This window comes from Ictidomys tridecemlineatus, chromosome 9, assembly GCF_052094955.1.
Source record: "Ictidomys tridecemlineatus isolate mIctTri1 chromosome 9, mIctTri1.hap1, whole genome shotgun sequence".
NCBI lineage: Eukaryota > Metazoa > Chordata > Mammalia > Rodentia > Sciuridae > Ictidomys > Ictidomys tridecemlineatus.
Window position 1 is genome coordinate 139,086,876 of NC_135485.1, and position 27,418 is coordinate 139,114,293.

Consider the following 27,418-nt stretch of genomic DNA (forward strand, 5'->3'; position numbering starts at 1 on the left):
TGATGTCTCAAGCCTTGGCCACACACTGGGTTATATGCTGGATTTTCTGTCTGTCCAGCCTGATGATAGGACATTGTGAGACTTCTCAGCCACCAGAATCATGGGAGCAAGTTTCCACAGTGAGTCTTCTCTAATGTAAATAGATACATCCGTTTAATTCTTTTTTTTTTCTGAAAAATTATGGCTCATCGAGGGGATAAATCTACATATCCACACAAAATTCGGTGCTGGGAGAAGAGGGAACAAAGTTTAGTTTCAGTAGAGCAGATATCTGCAATGCAGAAAAGAGATATTTTAGAGCTACCTTGACAGGTGTATCACAGAATCTTTACATGGAGATAAAGTGACCGAGAAGAAGGGAAGATGGCAGAAGCTGTGATGAAACAGAGAAGCAGAAGTGGCCAGCAGGAAGACAGGTCAGGACACTGTCTGGGGAGTGCCTTCTGAATGACTCCTGTAGAAATATTTCTTAACCAATATGCAATCTAGAAAAAAAGGTAGACAAACACTACGATAGGTAAGAAAAACTATCACACTTTCCCAATTAGAGAAAACAACAGTTTATATTTCCCTTTGCTTAAATATAAACTTCAAAAGTAAAACACAAATCTGAATGTGAGGTGCAGCCGTGTTCTGGACCCTCACCACACCTGGGGGTAGTTTTCATAAAGCCTGGAGTCAGGATTCTCTTTATCCCACGTGCTGTATTTACCGAGGAATTTCAGCCACAATACATGATGGAAAGCACTTTATGAACTTACTGAAGTGCTTTGCTACTACTTTTTATCATAAATTCCAAGTAAGTCATAAATCGAGGGAACACAGACACATGACATCTTCTGCTCATTCACCCTTGAGTGAATTCAGCTGTTTGAGAGTCTATAGACATTTGATGTTCAACAATTTCTCAAAAAGCTATTTAACTGCTTAAGGTTTTATTATCACTAAATTTAATCCACTCAGGGCAGTGCCCTTTTGACTATCACAGTCTTCATATTCTCCTTCATCAAACTGAATAATAATAATAATAATAATTCTATGTTTAATGTGAATATTCTGAACTTTTTATTAATGAGACCAAAACATATTTTTAAGTATTGAAGATTTCTAATTACTAACTTTCCCTTTTGCTTTCTGAATTCTTTTCAAAATTGCCTATTTGGTTGACAAAACTACAAGGAAGTTTTTATAGATTATTTTCTTCAAACATCATCTTAGAGCTGAACAAATTTGTTCTTGCAATTTATGATCATTTCTATCACAACTTTTGGAAAGACAAAGTTGAGCTAGTCATCCATACTTTTGTAAATTTTTAATGTTTATTTATATCGTAATAGTATATACTTAGAAATACATTTTCTTTAACTTGATATATCTTTTATGTATATGAGAGATTTCGGATGATATTATAACTGATACAAGGAAAAAATATTTTACAGAGTTGTAATGTAGTATAAAAGAGTATACATGCTTATTTTGCCTCCTAGATGTCATAAAAAATGTTCCTGATAAATAAATTTTCATTTTGTGAAGAAGACTTCACATATTTTCTGGATTGAATCTTCTTTCTTTGAGAAAAGAGAAAAAGTTATTTGAAAAACATGTTAAAAGCTTATATTAATTTATTTACTAATGAGAAAAATGGCGATATTTTGACAAAATTCAAGTATTTAAAACATTTTCTAAAGATAAAGGAGTTTCTATGTAACTTTGGGCTTCTTTACATACATTTCTACATTGTTTAATACAAGTGCAAAGTAATAAGTTTTGAGGAAATATTTCCCAATATAAAATATTACTCTGTTAATTACCACTAGTATTCATTATACCTTCCTTGTTGTGTAGAGAAGTCAAGCATATACAAAGTCTGAGTACATTTTTTTGTTGCTATAACAAAATATCTGAGGCTGGAAAATTCATAAAGAAAAGACATATATTTAGCTTATGATCCAGGTTGCTGTAAAATTCAGACAACAAGTTGAGGGTCGCCTTAGCTGCCTCGAAATATGGCAAGAGAGCAGAAAGGGAACTGAATTCACACAGAAGGGGCATTAGTGCAAGCCAGGAAGCAAGAGACTGGGGGAAGAGCCAGCCTCACACCTTGTGTAATAATCCATTCTCACAGGAACTTATTCAATTCAGAAGACCTTTTCAAGATAACCCCAAAGTGCAATCCAATCACCTTCCATTCGACTCTCTTTCATAGAGGTTCCTCTAGCTCAAAACGTCCACACAGGATGCTAGAAACTGGGGGAACACACATAAACCATATCTAAGTATGGAATTTTTATTTATTTTTTATTTTTTTAGTACTTGGGATAGAACCCAGGGTCTCTCACATGCTGGACAAAACAATTTTACCTCTGAGCTATACCCCAGCCCTACAGTCTTAATATTGATTCTTAAGTATGTCATTCCTGAAGAAATACAGTAAAACACAAGCTTCCCGGCATGGTTCAGATGTGAGGTGTTTCCCAAAAGGTCATGTATGAGCCAACACAAGAAGGTTCCGAAGATAAATGATTGAATTACGACAGTCTTAACCTAATCAGTGATTTAATCTACCTGATGAGATTAGCGGAGTCCTACCTGGAGGCAGGTAGTACATGGCTGGATCAGGTGGGTCCTTGGGGCCACGCCTTTAAGGTATATATTTTTGGCAGCTGAGCTTAGTCTCTATTTTGTGATAATGATGTGAGCTACTTCCCTCCACCGCACTCTTCTGCCATGATGTTCTGCCTCACCTCAAGCCCCAAGGAATAGAGCTGGCTTTCTGTGGCCTGGGAACTCTGAAACCATGAGCCCCTAAATAGACTCTCTCTCCTATACAATTGTCCTGGTTAGGTCTTTCAGTCACCACAGTGAACAAGCTGACTAAAACATCTCCTTCTCATTCCCAAGGACCTCGTCAACTGAAGGGAACAACCAGAATGTTCAGATAAACGCTGTCTGGAAGTGCCCTGACTCTCTCTTTCTTGTGTATATTGCAAAAGGGAAAGCTAGTGATGTATGTAAGAACTGGATTTTTTTTTTTTTGGTTATTCATTCTGCTTTGGTTTGTTTTTGCATGAACACCAGGACCACCCTATGCTTCTCATCCAGTAAACACAATGAACTAAGCAAATTGATAATGTCACCACTCTGGGGTACACCTGTAAAACCCCTCTCCTTGTAGTCAGTGATGTAGAATTGGGTCACTGTGGAAAGGATAACTGCCCTATTCAACTAGCTCCCAGTGGACCAGGTGACATAAGGGACAGGGTGTTCTTTGTCCAGTACCAGGGCTGAACTTCTTGGAGTAGAATTGTAAGGGATGCAGGTGCTACTTGGAGAAGTATCATGAGGTGCATGTACCATCTGACCAGACTGTTACCACTGCATCTTCCTCATGAGCATTTTTTCAATAAACCACATGATGCATTACCATGTACAGGTATTTTCTTGGGTCTCTTGGGAACCTGTACCAATTAATTTCCTAGCACATCTAGGTTGTGGATGATAGATTGAAATTTTAAAATGTATCATTTAGTAGAGTGTGTATATGAAATAAACTTAAGTACATGATAACAGCTAAGTTTTATAAAAGTATATCAATATCTCGGTATGAGTAAAGGCAGAAAGTAGATTCAAGAATATTTGTTTTATATGCCATCTATTACTTTTAGCATTCATGCTTTCCAGAAATTAAAAGCTAAATGAAGTACACATTTACCCTTAAGATCTCAACCTGCTAAATACTTTTAGCATAATGTTCCCAAAGAATATTGTCACAGATGCTGAAGCAGTCATTACATATTCAATTGAAGTTGAGACTATCCAGTCAGCACAATAGCATCTTGTCTGCAACCTTGCTGATCTGTATAAAAGCCAATAAATACTGTATGTAGTGGTATTATCTGAGAAGAGCAATCTTGCCCAGAACACTGAGGGATAGTTCCTATCTCCCTTCAAGTGCTTTCATGAAATATTTACTGTGCAGATAGGCCAGAAGTGGATTTCAGTTTAATATCTGCTCTCAGCTATAGCATGCATTAGTCTTTCTATGTGCATTTTGAAAACAGAATTTTGACATGTAGAAATAAATATAGTCAACTATTAATTATTTTTAATGAGTGGGAAAAACAGCACCGACATAAATAACATTAAATGTGTGTGTATACTTGCATGAGTGATTATGTGTGTGTGTGTGTGTGTGTGTGTGTGTGTGTGTGTGTGTGTAAAATTTAAAATTGAATTTCTCATCTCCATACCACGAGGGACTCAATAATATAGAAATAATGGATCCTGGATCAGAAATGCAGATACATTGAAAAAAATGATAAACTGAAGGCTTCATTCTATGTGAAATTAATCTTTCAAAAAAAGGATACTTTTATATGTACTGAAAGAGAAAACCAGAATCTGGATGGTAAAAAGGATCTGTTTATGTATTGCTTTTATTATATTATAAAAAATAATTCCTAAACTGAAAAAAAAGTGACCACAGTACAATTTGTGTTGAGTTGGATATTTACAAAGATTCCATTACCTCTTAACTCCCCTATAGAAGCTTTATAGGTGTGTATTAATAATAAATGCAAAAATATGTCATATTTAGGTTGTTTAAAAATATGTAAATATATCTCATTTACATCAGTGAGTTATAATTCAATATTTCATTACCTTCCCAGGCAATTTGGTCTACTTTGAGGAAGACTAACAAGGCTGTTCTCTTTTTTCTTCTTTTGCATAAACTTCTTTATACTAAAGATTGAAGATAAAACTTCTTTTTTCTTCTTTTGCATAAACTTTTTATACTAAAGATTGTATGAAAAAAAAATTACAAAGTAAGGAACTCCTCTAATTTCATGATATGGCCATGTCAGAAAGACATCACATTCTTTAGGGATTCAGAACTCTCCCTGTTTTGACTGTTTATCCACCAATCGGGGGGTATCACCTCCTGTGATGTCTACTTAAAACTTTTCTCAGAAAAGATGACATTTAAACAACTGTACAGGGAGACAATTCTGGCTTGAGAGTTGAGACAGCAGAATTTTTTACTGTAATCCACAACTAGCTGGAAATGTGACTTGAGGAAAGGCAAGTGACTGTCATTTAGTGTCCTTATCTATAAAAACGGTAAAGTGTTCCTAGGTGATAACTAAGACTGGTGATGTCCGTGGACCGTTTCCGGCTCTTATTCTAAGAGGACGTGTGAAAAATCTCCATCACCGCTCCCACAGCAGCATGTACTAAGTGCCCTTTGCCACTGTAGCCTTCAGACCCAGAGTCCACGATTGATTTGTTTTACATTTGGCTTTTTAGACCTCTGAAGCAATACAGAGGTAATTGTAATGCTGTTATGTTTGTAGAGAGGAAAAGAAATGGAAATGCTTTTTAATTTTGATTTTTTTATTGAAAATTCAAAGGATACAGAAAATAACAAAATACAAACCACATTTTTTTTCTTGGAATGGTCCAAAATCATCAGTTCAGTTCCATAGATGAATAAGGTAGATTTTCTTTCTTACTTATAGTATGAATGAGTTTGGATTCTCATGTAAGGTTTAAGGCATGTGAAACAACATCCTTCAAAGGGGAAGAGCATTTCTCTTCTAGCGAACTTTCCCTTTGTATCTCATTATTAGGAAAATTCCCTGATGTTCCCCTAAATCTGTAAATTTCAGATTTATTAATAAGATTCCTAGAAAGATTAGGTATGTCCTGCTCATGTATCAGAACTGCCTTTGATCCTTTATTCTCGGTATGTTTACCAGGATACCTGTCTTCCCTGATGGACTTATCAATTAGGTTATGGGTCTGCTGGGACATTTTCTTCCCAGATATCAATTACCTCAGGAGCAGTGTGAGGACAGATTCTCTGGGTATACAGAACCTGTGCCTCCTTCTGTCCCGTGTCATGCTTCAGTGCACTTTGAGTTGATTTTCGTATATACTGAGGGGAGGACATCCCTTTGACATGTGCTTATGGGCATTCGTTTTTGTCAGCATCACTTATTGAAGAGTTCGCTCTTTGACAAAAGTGTGTTCTTTGCACCTTTGTTGATGATTGGAATAAATGCATGGTTTATTTCTGGGCTTTCTATTCTGCTCCATATACCTGTGAGCCCCTTTTATGTCTGAATGTTGCTCTTTTGGTCACAGTATTGTTATAGTACATCTTGGAGTCTGGTGGTATGATGCCTCCAACTTCTTTCTTTTTGCTGAAGTTTACTTTGACTATTCATTGTCTTCTACTATCCACATTTCTTTCTCTGCTTTTTTATTCCAGTTCTACAGCACATGTCCTTAGTATTCTGATAGGCTTTACATTAAATCTATATTTTGGTTTGGATTATAAAGACATTTTTAAAATATTAATTCTTTCTATTGGGGCATAGGGATCTTTCCATTTATTTGTGTTTCCAATTTGTCTCATCAAAACTTTATCATTTCCAATGTGGAGATCTTTCACTCCCTTAACTAAACTCATTCCTAGGTATTTTATTTTCTGTTGCTATTATAAGTGCAATTGACTTCTTGATTCCTTTTTCAAACAGTATACTCAACATATAGACATACTGCTAATATATAATTAATTTATATATTATGCAACTTTCTGAATTCATGAACTCATTTAACTAATAAATAATAAATGTTCTATCTATTCTTTGTTTTAGGATCTTCCATGTACAAGAGGATGTCCCCTGTAAAAATGTACAAGTTCCCTTCCCCTTTCTAATTTGGATGACTTTTTACTTCTTTCACTTGATATACTTCTCTGTATAGAACACTCAAGATTTTGTTTACTAGAGTGTTGACAGTGGGCATTCTTGCCCTTTTCCAGATCTGTTATAGCAGTATCGTCTGAATTTTTCACATTCAATATGTTGGAGGCTGTAGAATTTTTATATGTGTTCTTTATTGCTATTAATTATATATTTTCCCTAATTTTTAGACTACTTATCATGAAGGGATGTTGAAAATTGTCACACTTATTCTTCATCATTGAGTCATTTGGTGTCTGTGCAATGGAGCCTATTAATAAGCTGTATCACATTTATTGATTTGCATATGTTGAACTATCTTTGCATCCCTGATGGATCATGTTAAATAATCTTCTTGATGTGCAGTTTTGCATCTATGTTCCTCATTTATCTGTTGAACTCCTTTTATTTATTGGTTATGTCTTTGTTTAATTTTGGTGTCAAGATGATGTTGGTCATTTCAAAGAGTCTGAAAACAATCCTTCCATTTTTTGCAATACTTTGATGAAAAATGGCATTACTTCTTCTTGCAACATTTTGTAGAACCTGACAGAGAAATCCCCAGGCTTTGGAATTTTCTTTAATGGGGCACTTTTTGCTACTGGTTCAGTTTATTTAGTCACTATTGGTCAGCTGAGATTTTTAAGAGATTAAGTGTGCAAGAATTTATCCAGTTTTTCTAGTTCTTCTAATTTGTTTGCATATAATTATTCACAATAATTTCTCATAACCCTTTGTTTTTCTCTGACATCAGTTGTAATGTCTCCCTTTTTCATTTATAATTGCATTTGTATTGTCCGCCCCCTTCTTTAATCAGTCTGGCTAATGGTTTATCATTTTCTTCAGAAAAATTGCTTTTTCATTTATTTTCTTTTGAACCATTTTGTATTCTCAATTTCACATATTTCTGTTCTATATTATCACTTTCCTTATACAATTATTGAATTTAGTTTGTTCTTGCTTTGTAATTCCTTAGGGAACAGCATCTGATTTTTTCTTTGACACATTTCTGCTTTCTGGATATAGGTATTTATTGACATAAATTTCATTCATAGTAATATACAGGTTTGGGTATTTTGGTATTCTAATTTTATTTGTTTCTAGAAATTTTTTTAATGTTCTTTAACTTTTCATTGTCCCAGATTATCAGCAGATAATTTATTTTCTCTGTGCAATTTCCAAAATTCCCCTGTGTTGAATTATATTGTGGTTAGAGAAAATATATGAGATGACGTTCATTTTATTTATTTTTAATTTGGAGACACTTATTTTGTGATCTAACATATAGTCCATTCTGAAGAACATCCCATATGCTGTTTAGAAAATTGTGTTTTCTATACCTATCAGGAGCAGTGAGAGAGTTTTGGTCCTGTGACTATCCAGTGACACAAGGCAGGCCCTCCACTCTCCAGGTGCTGTGATGATGCAGCATAAGGAGGTCCTGTGCCAGCCACAGAATTTTCAGTTCATGACCTAAGTTCAGACATCAGCTGTCTCGGGGTACAGAATTATGGGTGCAAGCTGATAATTTTAATTGGGCTGCACAAAACGTCATCCTTCACCCAGTATGCTTTGAGGAAACTGTCTCACAGAAAACTCCTTTGATGTTAAAAGCTATATAATAAACAGGCTGAGCTGGCTCTGGGTTGTCCATCATTCAACAGGGGAAGGAGATCCAGTGGACTCCAGCTTTTTCTCTTTCGTGTGTCTGTCTGTCTTTTCTCCATCCTCCATAGCCCCATCTGGCACCTGAATTACTTTCTGTGCAGGTTGCAGCATATACTTGTTGGAACAAAATGTTCTATGATTTTTTTTTCTCTTTTCACCATTTTGACTTGAAATCTATTTTATCTGAGAATAGCTTATAACTTGCTTTTGGTTTTTCTCTTTTATCATTCCTCATTCTTTCACTTTTAGCCTTTGTGTGTTTTTCCTGGTTGAGTTGAGTTTTATGCCGGCAGAGTATTGTTGGGGCTTATATTTTATCCATTCAGCCAGTCTATTTCTTTTACTTGAGAAATTTTATCCATTTACACTTAAGGACATTGTTCTTGTTGAAGAATTTGATCCTATCAGTTTGTTGATTATTTAATAGGTTTTTTTCTAGCATTTTATTATTTCTTATTTTGTTGTTGTTGGTCTTTGTTTTGCTGTTTTGTTCTCTGTTGTTTTATAGGGATAAGATTTGATTCCTTTATCTTTCATATTTGTATATGTCCGCTATCAATGAGTTTACTACTTTTGTGTATTTTCATAGTCATAGTTATTATCTTTTCATTTTCAGATAAGATTCCCTTTAGCATCTGTTTTAAGGCAGTTTAGTGATTTTGTTTGTCTTAGAAAGAACTTGTCTTCATTTTTTTGGAGGATAGCTTTTTTGGGTGTTGCATTCTTGTCAGCATTTTTTTTCTGCATTTAAAATATATCATATTGTTCTTTCTTATCCTATAAGATTTTCCTGAGATATCTGCTGATAATCTAATAGGGATTCCATTATAAGCAACACATTGTCTTTCTTACTGTTTTTAGAATTTTCTTTGACTTTTAACAATTTGACTATAATAACACAGGGACTTTTCAGGTTTAATTATATTGGGACTTTCAAGTTTCCTGGATCTAGATTTCCATATCTCACCAGAAACTTGGTAAATTTCTGACAGTTTTATCCCATAGTTTTTCAATGTTTTTTTTCCTTCTAAAATTCACAAAATATGAGTACAATTAGTCTTTGCTTATTAATTTTTACTATTTTTTTTGTCTTGGTTTGTTTTTTAAATTTTTTTTTCCAAGTTAAGATTTCTTTTTCTTTTTTTTTTTTTTTTTTTGCTTTTCTTGATCAAATCTTATTTTTTATTTCATATGTTAATTTTTCAGGCCCAAGATTTCTCCTTGGTTGTTTTTAAAAAGTGATATCTATCTCTTTGCTGAATTCATTATCCCAATTATAAATAAATTTCCTGATTTTATTGAATTCTCTATCTGTATTCTTTTGTATCTTGTTGTGCTTCTTAAGATCATGGTGTAAAATTTCTTTCCAGGTATTTTGTAGATTTCATTTTCTTTGGGGTCAGTTACTGGAGGATTATTTAGTTACTTTGAAGTTTCATGTTATATCTTATATTTTTATGTTCCTAAATTAATATCTATATTTCTGGTAGAACAGTTCCTCTTTCACTTATATAGACTAATTTAATAGAAGAAGATTTGTTTCTTGTAAACAGGTTCTGAGATGTTGATTGGCAAGGTTTTTCACTTGTTTCTTTTTAGTAAGTTTCTTCATCCTCTATTCCCTTTATGTGATTCCTGCAAATGCTTCAGTGGCCTAAGCTTTAGGGGGTTTTGGGGATGGTCTGAAAGCCAGAAGGTAGCCTCCTTAGAAGTGATGTAACTTTGCCATTTTTTCTAGGCAGAGCTTTCTGCTCTGCAATCCGACAGGCATAAGCAAGGCCATTCCAGCACATGTGGGATACTTGTGTAGGGTAGGCAGAGCTGCCTGTCTGCTTCATGAAACTGCAGCCAGATAAGGTACTCACACTTGGGTACATGGCTACTTCATGAAGCCTCAGCTGAATGATCCTATTTGATTCTATCAGTTTGTTAATTATTTTCTAGTTTTTTTCCTAGAATTTTATTATTTCTTTTGTTTTTTGTTGATCTTTATAGAAATACAAAGAGAAGCCAATACAAAAGAAAGCCTGAGCTTCCAATTGCATAACAACATTGGAATTCTAATATGGTGCCCTGCAATCCAGACACCAGGAAAAAGGTTGATTTTCTTGGACTCTGTTCATCGTGTTATCAGATGGCAATACTTCTTCTTCACTGTTATGGCACTGATTCTGAATATTGATTTCCTTTGTGTTTGGCACAGAATAATAAATTATTTATTTTCTAACAGTATTCTAAGAGGTTAACCCAGTAGAAAAACAGAATGGCTTATTGATGACTGGGACCACTGCCTTGGAAAATTGATATTTGGGCCTCTAAGTTTCACCATACTCTGAGATTTCTAAAGTGTTATTTCTCCAATAGCCAAAATATAAGCATCCAAGGAATAACATATGTCAGTAACTTTTTTACACAATTGCCTGCTTACTATACTTGTGACATTGAGATATGTTTTGTAAAAGGGCTTATTATCCACTGGAGGAATTTTTCCAGAATTGTTACAATGGAACATTGGTTTAGAGCTTTCAATTTCAGTTTTCCCACGTTAGTGACCCAGTAGGCCAAAACTGAGATAAAACTCTGCCTAGCATAAATGAGCCTCAGGTGAAACAGCAGAATAAAAAGAAGTGGTGAAGAACATTAATTCTGGAGCAAAAATGCATGGGTTCATATTCCAACTAAATAACCATGGGCAAATTAAGATTTCTTTTGCAATTTTCAAATGCCTATAATGTAGCTATAACATTTAAATTTGTAAAACCATTGAAAACTGACTATTGGCTTATAAATTATAAATACCTACTTATTATTAGCAATATCATTAAGGTGAAGTGATATTTCACAAGTTGAGGAAATCAGGAATAAATACAAAAGTGATGTGGTCCATTGGGATGCAGCAAATGATGGTAAAATGATCCCAGTCAAACATGGACAGGATCATATCGAGTTCAGTCTACTACTTCCTCTAACATCTGAGGATTTGAGAAAATTTTAATGAGTGGAGTGGGAATGAAGGATAAATTTATAAAGTTTTAATATGAATTCAGATGAAAGCCTCAAGCAGCTTCTCATATTTTAATGTCTCTCTCCCTCATTCTCTCTCCTTAGTATCTCTTGTCTGTCTCCCACCCACTCTATCTTCTCTTCATGCATATTCTCTAATGCACTGCCACACGCTCATTCTCTTTCATTCTCTCATTTTCATTTTTCATATCATTGTCAGAAATATCATTCTTGTCTTTTTTTAGCCACTTCTATCAATTTGCATTTTTTAAAATAAGATTGAACACAAAGGTGCTTAACCATTGAGCCACATCTGCAGCCATTTTTTATTGAGAGATAGGGTCAGTAAATTCTTAGGGTTTCACTAAGTTGCTGAGGCTGGCTTTGAGCTTGACAATCACCTGCCTCAATTGCTGGGATTACAGGCGCCTGCCACCATGCCCTGCTACTTTCTTTTAGTCTGTGATTTTATATAGGATTTGCTTTTATGAATTAATTTATAATTTAATACACTGAACAATTCAGACCACGGGGGCATCTGATTAAGATGGAGGAGGAATGGTGGTATTGCTTTTATTTGGGGAGATATTAATCACAGGAAGAGACTTAATGATTATGGAACATCACTGTTGTGAAGAGTGACCTGTGAGAAGAACAGATTAAATTTGAACACAGGTAACATTGTGGCAGAACAGCAGATAACCTTTATGAGTTTCTTTTAGTTCAAGATGTATAAATTATCACCGCTTTTAAATCTCAAAAATACTTTTACCAAGAACAATAAAAGAAACATTTTCTTTGATATTAAGTCAAACATTAAGGAAAACATTTTAAAAATGTGTAATGTTTTCTTTCTTATTTTTATGGATGAAAAAAAAAGTAGTTCCTAGAGTATGTTACATAATTTCCCCAAATATCCTATAGCTTTGACCAAATTCTGGTTGAAATCAAGACCCACACAACATTTTTCTGTGATGCTATACTTCCTTGTATAATGTGAGATTAGAATTCAGCAGATATCAGAGGAGAATATAGTTTTAAAAAATGTGTTTTCATATAGAAAACTGGAAAAAAATCTTAGGGCAGAATAAATAAAATAAGTAAGTGCATAGATTTTTATATTTCCAAATGGTTGAAGACAGATGAGAAATTATTTTGGGGTAGAGTTTTCTTTTTCTTTTTTTTTAAAATAGATGCAGACCTGTAGCTGTCTTTGGTAATAATGAAAGATCCATGCATTTAGATTAATTAATTTATCCCAGTTTTAATAGGAAATCAGCTGAGTTTTTAAGCCTAATGTCCAATAGTCCTGAAGATAGTATATAATCACACTGTAGAGAAAAGCATGAGTAAAAACACAATTTGGTTGTCAGAAATCTGAACATTATTTGATGGAAAAGCAGGCTTCACATCTTATCATACAAGAGAAAGACTAAAGCAATATGCTTTTCACACCAGAGAAATAATAAAAGTTTAAGAACTAGTTCATGAATATATCACATCATTATTGATAGATGTTAGCATGAAAGAAAGCTTCTCAAATGAGTATGATTGTGCTTATCAAATGACTATAATCTCGCCTCTATGCTTAATACAGAAATTTTCCCTTTCTGAATAAATAGGTAAAGAAACTTGGGCAGAAATCCAAGGATTGCAGACGTAAGGAATGTTTACTAGTATTATTTTATTCATTTGGATTTCATTTACTTTTCTTTGTATATCACTAACTCTTTTTCTCCTTTTTATTGTGGCAGCAGAAAGAAAAAATAAGGGAACAGTAATTCTCTTCATGGTAATTCAAATGTTAAGACATTTTTGTTTTCAAACATTTGTTTCATTTTGGGTATGAGATATTCTGAATAATATACCTTCACATAATACTTAGCATTTTGACAGGAAAAAAAACAAGTTAAATAGATATAATCTATGTCTCCTTATTCAAATTAACTGTACAAGTACTATAATAAATGTGTAAACTATAATAAATATGTAAACAAGTTCTATCAGGGTTCTGATCCCTTTTATTTGGAGTCAGAATCATTTCATTGTATTATTCCCCAAATATTTTATCAAAATTCCAGGTTTAAATCTCTTTCAATCTTTTAAATTTACACATTATTACAATTATTTTGTATTTTCTGACATTTCCCCTCCAGATTTTGAGTAATTTGTAGATATTTAGGACAAAAACCACACATTAAAGCATATCTAACTGTACAAATATACTGTTTAGAACAGATCTTATCGGCCTTGGTTTAAAGGGGTTTTGAACATTCAGAACTCTGAAGTCAATTTAGATCTTAGAAGGGGCTAAATGTGGTGAATGAACTTTCCGGTTGTTGAAAGGCTGAGACAGTGAAGCACCTTTTACACAAGAGCGAAGCAAAATTTCAGAAACCATGCTCAAAATTAAATTACTGTGTCATCCTCTGAATTGCATGTACAGCGGACCAACACCACCCTCCACTCCCCACATCCCCCACCATATATCCAGTTCCCAATTCTTGGAACCTGTGAGTATGTCATTTCATGTAGCAATACATACATACATACATACATATATACATAAAAATAAAAATCTGTTTTCAAACCTTGACATGAGTAGAGTATTCAAGCCTAATTTGATCAGAGTTCTTTCAAACAGCGAACCTTGGTTGGTTGTAATGACATTCTGCCATTGGACTACCCAGTAAGAGGCAGGGCCTGATGGAAATCTAGCATCAAAGGATTCTGAACCTCTCCTGCCAGATTTAAAGTGAGAGGAACAGAGTGAGGAGCCAAGGCTTGTGGGTGGCTTCTGAAGTCAAGGCTGCCCTCATCCCACCTAGGATGAAAACACACCTCTGTCCCACCCCAGCACAGAGCTTCATGAAGCTGGCACCATGAGTAAGTGTGGAGCCGACTTCACACTGCAGTCTCCAGGAGGAACACAGCCTCACAGATACTCTGAATGTAGTCCAGAGAGCCCACACTGGATTGCTGGTAGCCAACACTGAAAATTATAAATGTGTTCTGTTCTAAGTTGCTAAGTTTGTGTTAATTTGTTAAAGCAGGGACAAAGTTGGAAAATGACTTGTTATTAGTATGGACTTTATTAAGATTAAGCAAGAAAATGACCTTAAAACTTTTCAGAATATTATGAGTATAAAATCAGTGTTCTTTTATAGAGATGTGAAATATTTTTTTTTAATTATACAATTCTACCCATTCGCCTTCCTAAACAAACCCAACTTTTGTTTCTGTCACTTCTCCTTTTCATATTTAGTCCACAAACCTCCAAGTCCGGGTTATCTGAATAATTTCAGTTGTCTTTATCGACTCTTCTGGATACTGATTCATAAACATGACCTGCTGGTGAGACTGTAAGAGGTACACAGTAGGCTTCTCAGGAGGTTTTTCTTGGTCTCTAGGGAGAGAATTTTTTTTCTTTTCTATCTGAATTGCAAAAGGGGCAGCATGCAATCTTAATTGGACTAATAGCCACAGGTGAGCATGATGGACATCAGTCTTATGAGATGGACAGTGTGGACAGTGCAGTGGAATAAAGGAAATATGTGAGTCCTTGATGATATAGTAAAGGTGATGAAACTACCTTATTCCCAGCCTCTCATATGTTTGCATTTCTTCTTACATTGTACATCAGCCAGCTTTCAATGATTGTGACAGCATATCTGAGATAATCGAGTTTAATGACGCAAGGATTTACTGTAAATTGTGATTGGATGACCCCATCATTTAGGGGTCTGTTTGTGGCACTGTGGTGGGGAGAGTATGGTGGAGCAAAGGAGCTCACTTCATGACCAGCTGAGATCAGGATCCCCTGTGCACTTCAAGGGCACACCCACTTCTTCCACTATGACTGCCTCCAAATATTTCCACCATATGCCAATAACCTATCAGCTGGGGAACAAGAATTGAACACATGAGACTTTGGGGGACATATGAGGTCAAATCATCGCACATAGTTAAATTAACTCTCATATTGTAATTTAAACTACTTTTGTTAAACTGCTATCCCCCAACTCCAAGTATACTAAAGAAATATTAGTAGAAGCTACACTGTGTAAATCAATAATGACAGAACTAGAGAGTTCTGTTGATCTTGCTGGGACACATTATAATGATCCCAAATACTTAGATTATTGTCTGCTATATACATAAACATATTCTCACTACTTTCTCCTTTATAATGAATATGGCAGTGTTATTTAAGCAATTGTATCTATTGCTGTGGATTTATGGTATATCTCCTTGTGTCCCAGAAAATCAAAGCTGTTCAAGGCACATTTACAGAGAGTTTTCAGAAATGTTTCTGACTTCAAAAAAGTAATTACTATTTTGTTCCATCCCAACCTCATATTTTGAGTTTTACTATGGTTAAAATTTTAAGAACCATAAATATTTACAACAGTTCATACAATTTGTCTAATTATCCTCTAAATATTGAATACTTTAATGCTTGAATCTGTTTTTGAACTGCACATTTATTAGATGCATTAGATTCATTGAGTATAGAACAGGCTATAAATTTACCATCCTTCAATCTACTATACAGATATTGCTATACTAAAATACATTTATAAATAAATGCATGTTTAAATATTTCTCTTTAAAATGCAAATATTGACCTTAATTTTTTCTGTAATGTAATTGTTTTCAAGACATTTTTCAAAGACTACAAAATACTATTGAGCTTCTTACATTTACTACACTTATATTTTTGCAAAATAATTCTCAAATTTTATTTTGGTGTGTTATTATACTACAAGGTATAATAATAGGGAAGAAATGATGAAAAACATAGAGGACAAGTTAAAGAATTAGAAGAAGGGGCAGAATTCTGAGAAACTTTGAATTCAATTGATATTATAGTTCAACATCCTAATATTTTTTCTTAATTATCTTGTATCCCTGACTCAAATAGGAGTGAAATAGAAGAAAAAGAAATTTTATAGAGCTGAAGAGATAAATTGGGGAAGGAGAAGGAGGGTCAGAGAGAGAGAAAAGGGGAGATAAAGTGGTAAAAAAGAAGGGACAAATTGCAACTCAATTTCTGATATCCTTGCAGAAAATTTTATATAAAATTACACCTTTTTCATTCTTTGCTATTCAGCCTGATTATGATTACCTTCCCCAATTCAAGTAAGTTATTTGATATTATTTGATCTTTATTGCACTCTATATTCGTTATTTTATTATTTGCAAATTTAGTATCAAAATTTCCAAAAACATTTGCATTTTTTCTGGTCACCTTGCATTTCTCTGTTTAAAAAAAATCAAAAAATTTAACTGTGGTACTATTAAGAAAGATGAGCATATAATTTTTCTTGAAAGCGCTCTGAATATCTGTAATGTTTGTTTATATCCTTGGGAATTAATGAAAGATTTCTCTCTTCCCAAATTGATGATCACGAAACCCAGGGCCTGAGAAAATTATCAATATCTTATCTAAATTAAAATCTAAATGAAATCTCCTTTTCCTTATGATTCAACTTGTACTTGGTGAGTATTCAATTATTATTGTGAATTTATTGTTGTTCTTCAGACTGGAGAAGCATTAAAAACACGGAAAACATTGCTCAGAACAAAGTCATTTAACATTATTTTCAAAGTAAAAATTGTAAGAACTGGTGTGAGCACAGAAGAAAGGTGAAAATGAGAATTAAAACCTCGTAGAGGAAGAGCCTCCTGATCCTACTGGGGAAAATGGCATTTCTACAACTTGATGAAAAGGGAAAAATTCCCAAGGGCAATGTATATATATAGTCCCTGGAACCCAGCACAATTTAATCTGTTCATTTATTGTTAATTATCCACAACTTAATAATTACAACAAAAATTGAGTTGTAACTTAGTGTGTATTCAAAAATTGATATAAAATGAATAATTGTATATAACTAAGTTAATTGCTATTTTTTTGAGGGGGTTGGTGGTAACCAGGGATTGAACTCAGGGGCACTCAACCACTGAGCCACATCCCCAGCCCTATTTTATTTTTTATTTAAAGATATGGTCTCACTGAGTTGCTTAGAGCCTCACCCTTGCTGAGGCTGGCTTTGAACTTGGGATCCTGTCATCTCAGCTTCCAGAGCCTCTGGGATTAATGGCATGCACCTCTGCACCTGGTGTAAATCGGACACTACTAATGCCGGTTCCTGTGTACTTCCAAACATTACCCTCCAGTCATGTGGCCATAAATGATGACATAATAAAACCATATTGTCCTCGAAATAAACAAATTAGTAAAATTTAACTTCCAGATAATTTTCTTCTGCTGCCAGTTAATATTTACTTGTGACACATCACCTCCTGAGTATCATTTTTAAATATTTTGAGTGACATCAAACTCTTTTACTTACTCCCAATTAATCCCTAATAATTAAAACTTTCCCCTCTTTGGCTTTTCTGTATAAAGTGAGCTGACATCACTTTATACTTGAGAGAGTACACTGTTTATAATACTCTAATGTCTATGATAAAATAATTACAAATTAGATTAATATTATAAATGGATTCTTCTCCTTCTAACTAGTAAATGACTTGGAAATTTCAATTCTTTTCTTGAATGACCAAAATAAAACTGCATGTACAGAAAAGAAAATTACATATCCCTGTTGGGTCAATTTGAGGTAAGGAAGCAACTCACCAGGAAAGAACCACCAAGCAGGCACCTACACAACGACCTGCCAATCAGCAGGCTCTCCTGATCAATCCTGGATCTTAACCAACCCCAGTAGGATAAGGGACTCTAAAACCCCCTTTTCCTGTCCCAAGCCCTCCCTTCCTGCCCTAAATCCAATAAAACTTCCAGTCAGGTCCAGCCTCCCACCCCACTGCCCAGCGCTCCTCTCCTTAGACCTACTCTGTGGGTGTGAGGGTTACTCCCAGGAAAGAAATCTCAATAAAGCATTCAGCAGCCTTTTTAAATCTGCTTCCTTTGGGTTGCAGCTGGCTGACCTTACATCCTCCACCTTTTTTTTTTTAAGAAGTTAGAGTGAAAAAATGTCTATAGATATATATATATATATTCAAAACAAAACCTAAATACACTAGTGTACTAAGATTCTTTTAATAAAATATGTGATCATAAAAATAATAGACACATTTTAGTAATACCTAAATTGTTACAAAGCATGAAATGATAATAACAAGGGACAGATGATTTTAATATCATAAATGAAGCTTTTCAATATCCATTATCAAATAAAAAAGCTATAGTTTGTGAAACTCCACAAATTAAAATTATATATTATATAACGTTGTCAATTGCTATCAATACAGAATCTTCCTAAGACCTTAATGAACACCATGAAAACAGATAAGTATAAATGTAAATTAGTATCTTTAACTTTTGCTATTGAAAGAATATTGGAATATGTATCATTTCAACTTTGGAATATTATTGTCCAACACTGTGCATACTTTTATGTATCTTGTATCTTGTGATGTGACTAATTTGAAATGGATAGCTGTATTTCCAACAGCTGTGCTAATGTTGAGAACAGCTAATGATAAAAGGACTCTTGGCAAGCTACTTCTCCTGTTAAATGGAGAATGCAATGTGCTTGACATCTGTAATTGAAGTAATTTGTAAGAAAACACATTACTTAGCCAGCTGTAGATTCCACTATTTCATGATTAAGATTGCAATCCATTAATCAATTTATAGACATAAATACACTATTGTTCAAAAATAATAAGTTAAACACACTATAATCAATAAACATAATTAAAACAATAGTATACTACAGTCATTTATTTGCCTTCCAGCTGTTTGGTAAAATTACTGAAGCATAGAGTCAAACAGATAATACTATGTTTAGTTTTGTTTATAGAAATAATGAGAGTATGTTAATGACAAAGTGCAAAAAAATACATAATAGAAATTAATGTACTGTGAAATAAAATTTTGTGTGAAAATCAAAATAAGTATGGTAAAAGCTTAAGCCTTTAAATGAACATTGCATAATATACATCTAAGGACTATTTAAAAAGTTTTATTGAAGTGTATTCACAAATAATACACCATGAAAAATTACTGCAATGTGTTTAAGATAGGCTAAGTATTGTGTATGGAGTCACATTAATTTAAGCAATATTTAAGGATTAGTGTATATAATCACAGAAAAGAACTTAAAAACATCTGCACATACTGCATCCATGCTTTTCAGTGCTTATACCCAGTGTTATTTAGTCAGATTCTTGCATAGCTAATTTCATGTGTGTGTGTGTGGAGTAGTGGGAATTGAACCCAGGGACATTATACTAGGGAACCACATCCTCAGTTCTTTATTTATTTACTTATTTATTTATCTACCTTGTCAAAGGGGCTTGCTAGTTGCACAAACTGGCCTCCAATTTGCCATCCTTCTACTTCAGCCTCCTGAGCCACTAGGATTACAGGCAAGTGCCACCATTCTACTTATAGCTATACTATAAGTATATATCTATATCTATCTAGATAGATAGATAGATACTTATGCAAAGTGCTATTTGCATAAATCCTATCTCATATAGTGTATGCTTCACAGACATTATTTGAACATATGGAAAAAGTTCGAAATACACAATATCATTACCCTTTATACATGTTGTTAAAGATATTAGATTATTTGGGGCTGAGATTGTGGCTCAGAGGTAGAGCGCTTGCCTAGCATGGGCGGGACCCAGGTTCCATCCTCAGCACCTCATAAAAATAAAGGCATTGTGTTGTGTCCATCTACACCTAAAAAATAAAATATTTTAATAAAAAAGATATTAGATTATTTAAAAATATTTGAATATTGTTTAATATATAAGTGATTTTGTCGTGTTCAAAACCAATATATATATGTATATATACATATATATATATGCATATTAACTTATATTAGCTCTAACTTCTTAACCTCAAAGTGACCACAGTTTGCATCCCCAATCTTTTCCAGCCCTTTCTCTCCTTCTTCACTTGGACTATCTCTATTAAAATGCAGGGGATCCTGCCCGGGGTATCCTGAGTCACTCCACTGCTTGCCCAGTGCTCTGGCACCTTACACCACAGCTTAACTCAGATTTTTAATATTTCCTCACGACATAAACGTGATGACTTTTATTTTGAAGGAACAACGTGGAAACTGCCCATCTAGGGACCCCGCCTCCAGTCTCCTCACCTCCACACCTGCTTCCTCCAGTGGTCATTGATGCCCCAGGGACACGCCCCACCTGGACCTTACCTGCGACTTCCTCTGCAGTGGTCAAAGGACCCTGCAAATCCTGCTCTGGAAATCTGGAAATATAGAAGTAATGCTGGGTGCCCCTGAATTCTCTCAACTCTTCTTCTATTAACAGCTCACAACACATTATCCTTTAATTCATTCTGTCACTTCCCTTCGGAAGTTTTCTAATGTCCCGCCTACAATTTACACAGTACACTATACAACCCAACAAATCTTTTTTGAATGAACTACAAAGATTTTCCTTAAAAACTGAAAAGGTTATACTATTAAACTTCTTTACATGGGTTCACAAAGGCCACTATCCCTATTTTGGAATAAAAATAAGAAAAAAAACATAATTATTAATGGATCCATTTTGGCCGCTCATTTGACAGTATATTGCTAGTTTGCAAGTTATTGTTGTTATTATTATTACTATTATTATTTTGGTACTAGAGATTGAACCAAGGGGAGTTTTAAATATTTTTTCTATTACAGTCATTTTTCTATTACAGTCAGTTTTAAATCTTCTCATGTTATTTAAATAAGAAACTTTGAGGAAATAATAATTTCAATGAACAGTCGGAAATAGTAATTAAAAGATTGGATAATGAAGAATATTGTTAATTTTCATCTATAATTTATCTGATGTATAACCTTGCATGTATTATTTAACATCTCTGTTTCAAACTCATCAGTTACTTGGAAATAAGAAAAGAACCCAAATCTTAATACTGTCATGATTAAATGAGCCAAAATGCATAGTTTTCAAAATAGAATATTTTGAACACTAAAATATAATTGCTGTTGCAAAGGTTTGTGTGCATTTTCTCATTTCATATGTATACCAACTCTATAAAAATGGAATAATTTTATTTTTTGTTTACAGATATGAAATAGAGGTGCAGGAGATTTGCATATCTTCACTATAGTCTTTTAATTCCAGGATTCAAATCAGTGCTTTCTTACGATGTAGAACAAAAGAGTCCACTGTATGTATGTGTGTGTGTGTGTGTGTGTGTGTGTGTGTGTGTGTGTGTGTATAAAGTAAAAAAGGGGTTCAACTCTTATTTATCTTAAACTAGGGGTATTTTATTATTTAGTATCAACTGACCATATCTGATATTTGCCTAAGATGTGCATGCTTGGTACCAGTGTTTTGTTTCTACATGTTCATGATCCTGAACCTCCACTTTCAGTTCCTATGGGATCGCTGTGACACTGTCTCCTGTAGGAAGCACTGCTGGCCCCAGGGCCACACCTGTACTACTGTGAAAATCCACTAAGAGCTGACCATTCCTTCCTAAATCAGAGCCACCCAGCCACAATTTCTCATTTGTTGCATCTATTTTGCTCTAACTAGACTATGTTTAGATAATTTTCTCCAATTTGATGTGACAGTTTTATAAATTGTTTTTCCACTCAACCCTTAAAGTATGCCAAGAAATTATGAAGTGCCAAGAATAACTGACAACACTTAGAGCCAAATATTCCTAGTTTCATTAAAACTATATTTGCTAATACATTGTAAGCAATTATCAAATACTTTTGTACTTCTGTTCTGTGATTCCTGATTCATAATTTCCCCTGAATTTAATTTACACAAAACCATTTCCTCCAAAGTATCCTTGTGGAAATTTGTTCCAAATGGCATTTAAACATAGGTTCCAGAAATGAATCCATATTGGGCTCTACGTGCAGATAGTAAATCATTTGCTAATGAACTAGCACCATTTTACTAGTTTGGCAAGTAGTACCTTAACTGGGCAAAAGACAGGAAGAAACTATTTGAATGAAAGAGTATAGGTTAAGCGTATTTGCTGTAATAAAATTAAGGGAGAATTTATTATTTTCTCCTTGGAAACTGTATTTGTGTTGTTTATAATTGAAGAAAGTTGTTTCATTTTTTCACACATATAGTTGAAAATACGTGGTTATGATTGCATAACTTGACCTATTCTGAGATGTTAGTGTAGAAGACACTACACTGTACAGAATAAAAGATGTATTAAAATGCAGATATGTATGTATATACATATGTACATATATATTATGTATACACCTGCAGATATAAAATCTGTTTACAGGCATAGAGGATAGATATTCATATGTAAAATCTCATACACTTTGTAAGGACAGTTGGTTCAATATTGGACCTCATATATTATATTCTCATAAGGTTTTTACTGCTTAGAGTTATTGAGGCTGTTTAAGTTTGTATAAGTACATTTACACAATGATTTTCAGACAATGAAGAAATTCTCAATGACATATTGCAATGTATCCCTATTGCTCACCAATACAAGACTCTGTATGTGTGTATATCTCCACCTATATGTGCATGTGTGTGAATATGATGTTTGATTAAATTTTTATATGTATATAAGCAAACACTTACATAGCTAATATTTCTCAGTTAACAAAAGGATTATATCCCCAAAAGCTTACTTTAAATTGAAAATATTGTAAATGAAAAGTGTATTTAGCATTTAACTTCACCCACCCTATATTAATGTTTCTAGAGCACATTATGTGCTAAACTTGGGTAAACATCTAATATAAAACTTATTTTATAAAAAAGTGCTGAATATTCCACATTATTTCTTTAACACCTGTATCCATACAGAGGCCTCCAAGTGCCTGGAAGAGTATTGGCTGTTTATCCTTGATCATTAGGCTGACTGGGATCTGTTATCTTCTGCTGGCACTCAGCATGTAAGAGATACTGTATCTCACTAGACCCAGAAAAGATAAACATTTAAGACGTAAAGTTTTATAGCACTTTTGCACCATTGTAAAGCTAAGAAATCACTAGTCAAACTGTTGTCAGTTGGGGCCACCTGTACACCCACATGTGTAAAATGAGAGTTGTATGTGTGTGTGTGTGTGTGTGTGTGTGTGTGTGTGTGTGTGTGTGTGTGTGTATAAGTGTTCTCATATCACGTGACCATTTGGATGATATGAAATTTCAGAAAAGTAATCATTAAGCAAACATGTCTCTAATAACATTTTGTTAAGAGAATAAAACAAACAAAAAAATCCAAAGTGCTGTTTCAAATTTTATTCCACAAGAAGGAAAAGAAGTTTTTCTACTATTTTAAATGCAAGATGATTCTCTTAAGCTGCCAGTTTCAAAGACTTAATTTCAAAATATGAGGAATTTCAGCATATATCTTGGTGATTTCAATTCTCCGATAATACTATTATCCTTAAATATACACTATTATCTAATAATGTGTATATAAACATAAGAATTTATTCTTTGATATGACTAATCATCAGTCTTTATACTTTTATTCAAGGATATTTGGTTTTAAAGGTCTGAATTTTTTAAAATGTAGTTTAAAAAAACTGTTAAATAAATATGCAAGAGGATTTAAGTGCTGGATTCATGGTTTGATAAAACAAAAGAAATTTTCAATAATTCCTGCCTCCTAATGAGTGATTTTAAACATTATAATTTTAAGTTAAAATAACATATTTTAAAATATTTTAAATATTTTAAAAGAACCTTCGTATTTTGTGGAATTAAGTAAAATATCAGTCTGTTAGCTGATGAGTTTGTTTCTGTTTTCTGAAAAATATGTGAAAATGTTTTTTCAGATACTTAGATTGTAGGTACAATTTCAAGCATAAAACAGAATGCTTTCTAATATAACTTATGGCTTGGTATTCTTTTTAATGAAGAATTCTGTAGGGTTATTTTGTTTGTTTTGCTTTTGCAAATTTGAAATATGAAATATAAATATGCAAATTACTTTAAATTATTCTAACAATTTTTGTAAAGTTCTTGAAATTATAAAATTGTTCAACTTGTAAGGTATATAACAAAAACTCTATAAAAGGAGAATAATTATTTTATAGTGAATATTACTATCCACTGATTGGTGACTGAGTTTTTCACATAGAAAAATAATAGAAATCATAAATAACAACTATTAAAATTAATTACCATTGTTTATACTTTGCCATTTCATACAAACTTTTTTGATATTTTATTGCTTATGTACAGTTCAAGTTGCCATATACCATGGTGTAGCAAATATTTTTAAACAGCAGAATATTTTAAAAATTTGGAACAAACTACAGTATCTAGTGAATGTATTTTGATTTTTCTTTCCTTCCTACATTGGTTGGTTGATTAATTTAAATATGTTAAAATAGTGGAAATGAGCACCTTCATATACATGAGCAGCATCATTGTTAATACAATGTTCTCAATTAATTACCAAGTGCATTGAGCATTACTATGCACAGAACTAAAGCATATAAAGCATATTTTAATACTATTGAAACCTTCTAAAATATCCATCACTTCATGAAGATGATAAAGCCTTCTTAATAAATTAGGAATAAAATGAAGCTTTGTATGTTGACTTTTTAAAAGTGGTTTGCAATATGAATAGAAAAGGTAATGAAGATTTTCATAGTGACATCTTCTGGTAAGAGAGAAGCAACCTCATTTAAAAGAAAAGAAAGAGAGAAAGAAAGAACCAGGGGGGAAAAGGGATTACGATAATTTGATAGAGACATAGTGACTGAGATAACAGGAATAAAAATGTAAAATTCTCAATTTTTCTTAAAAGGCTAAGATAAAGTCCTATCAGGAAAGTACTTCAGCATTTTATCCACAGAACTTTCAGTTATTTTAAGCATCCTCTCCATATTTTTGGCAACCTTTCAAAGCTATGAAACAAACTGTAGCAAAGGGCAAAGTATTTGAACTTCTTCTGACCTCCAAAGGCTGAACCCAGGGGAATAATCAGAGAAAGGTGCAATGAAGCACTCTTTGTTCATTATTACTATCTATAAACCAATCTGCCTTTGGATAGTCTGCAACTTGTAGCAGAGTTACATTAAAATAGGAAAGACTAACTGACAATGAAAATTTCATATTGCTAAAACTGGCAATTAATTTCTGAGATTTAAATATGCAATGTTTGAAATTTTGTGAAATTAAGAAACTGTATTTAAATGTGTTTTTAAAATAAATACATATTTATGGCAGAAAATTATAAGGTAAATAAGAAAAAAATCTCCAAACTAACCTTTAATGGATGTTTATTAGTAAGATTTGTTAAGTACTTATATATTCCCAAATATTTTATACTTATAATCATATGCATATACAAATGTTTGTATATCTGTTTTCAAAATTATATAAATGATTGAGTAGTACTATTGAATTATACTTCAGAATATACTTAAAATATGCACATATTGCTAGTATAAAAATACAGATTTATATAAAATGTAAAATTGAACTTAAATTGCTTTTGGTAATAAGGATGGCTATGATTGTTTTCCAAAGTTATTCTTAGATTTGGATTTAATTTAGAAGGTATTTGTGATTTTTTTTTTTTTTTTAATACTGGGAATTGAACCTACGGGTGCTTAGCCACTGAGCCCCTGTTACTTTTTATTTTGAGACAGGGTCTTGCTAAGTTGCATAGGTCTCACTATATTGCTGAGATGGGCTTCAAACTTTTAATCCTCCTGTCTCAGCCTCCAGAGCTGATGAGATTACAGGTGTGGCCCACCAAGATCAGTGACTTGTGATATTTGAAAAAAATATTTTTATGAGATTTAAAAGTTGATGGATGGAAATACAAAACTTCAGTCAATGTTACATATGTTAATTTTAAAATAAAGCATCAGCTGAGAATAAATTAGAACCCAAAGGAATAAAATTAAATGCACATTTATGCTTTCCCCTGTTCCTGAAGTACAGGGAAATTAATATAAAATGTGCTTATTTGGTTATACACTATTGTTTGTTTATATTTTGTACAGATGGTTCCCAAACTTAGTGGCATATTATAACTACTTTGGGAACTTTGAAAACTACTGATACATAGGTCAGAACCTAGAGATTGTAACTGGCTGGGGATACAGCCTATGTATCTGGATCTTAAAAATGTTCCATGATGTTTTGAATTTGACACTGGGAGCTAAGAGTCAGTAACTAGCTTCTCCTGGGGCATGAAGAAATTTAATTTCTGAAGTATAATTTGTTTTTATAGAAATATATCTCATGTGTCCAGGCATTAAAGTAAAAGTATACAGTAATTTCCCTATAACATAATCCATTTTCTCAAGTATTTTTAAATTGATAGACATCTATTATCTTATATACATTCAAGTAAGTATTCATTTTAATCTGGTTCAAGTAAGATATTCAATTTAGTTGATTCACAAGATATTCTCTTAGGTGCAATGGTAGACAATTGAATAAAACTCCCTTTTAATTTACAAAAAAATCTGACTTTATTTACTTGTATAAACTAGTAAATAGTTAAACCCTAAACTAGACTTTTCTTCATAGATGCAAAAGACCAGTGGAGAAATCAAAAAGTAATTGTTACATGCTAATGTACACAGGTAGATGTATATTTATTCTCTTGACCAGCGAATCTGGAATTCTGTATCATCAGCTAGGTAATAGGAACTATTTCATACATAGAGACATCAATATACCCTCACACATATGGGTTTAAAGACAATGACAGAAAATAGATGTTTACATAATCTTGGCAAGGCCATATATGGGAACATTTTATTTATATCAGCAAAACAGTATTATTTAAACCTGATGCTTTTCTGTGTCAGAATTTTAGTTGGAAGTTTTAAAAGAAATTATCTAATTAATGCTGAATGAAGGAGAGAATAATTCAGAGCATTGCATTTTAATATCATTGCACCATATGTATACTAATTCTCAAATGTATTTGAATATTCAATGTTCAGGTATGTAAAAACGATTTCTTAATTGTTTGCAACCAAATTACTTTTTAGGCATTTTTT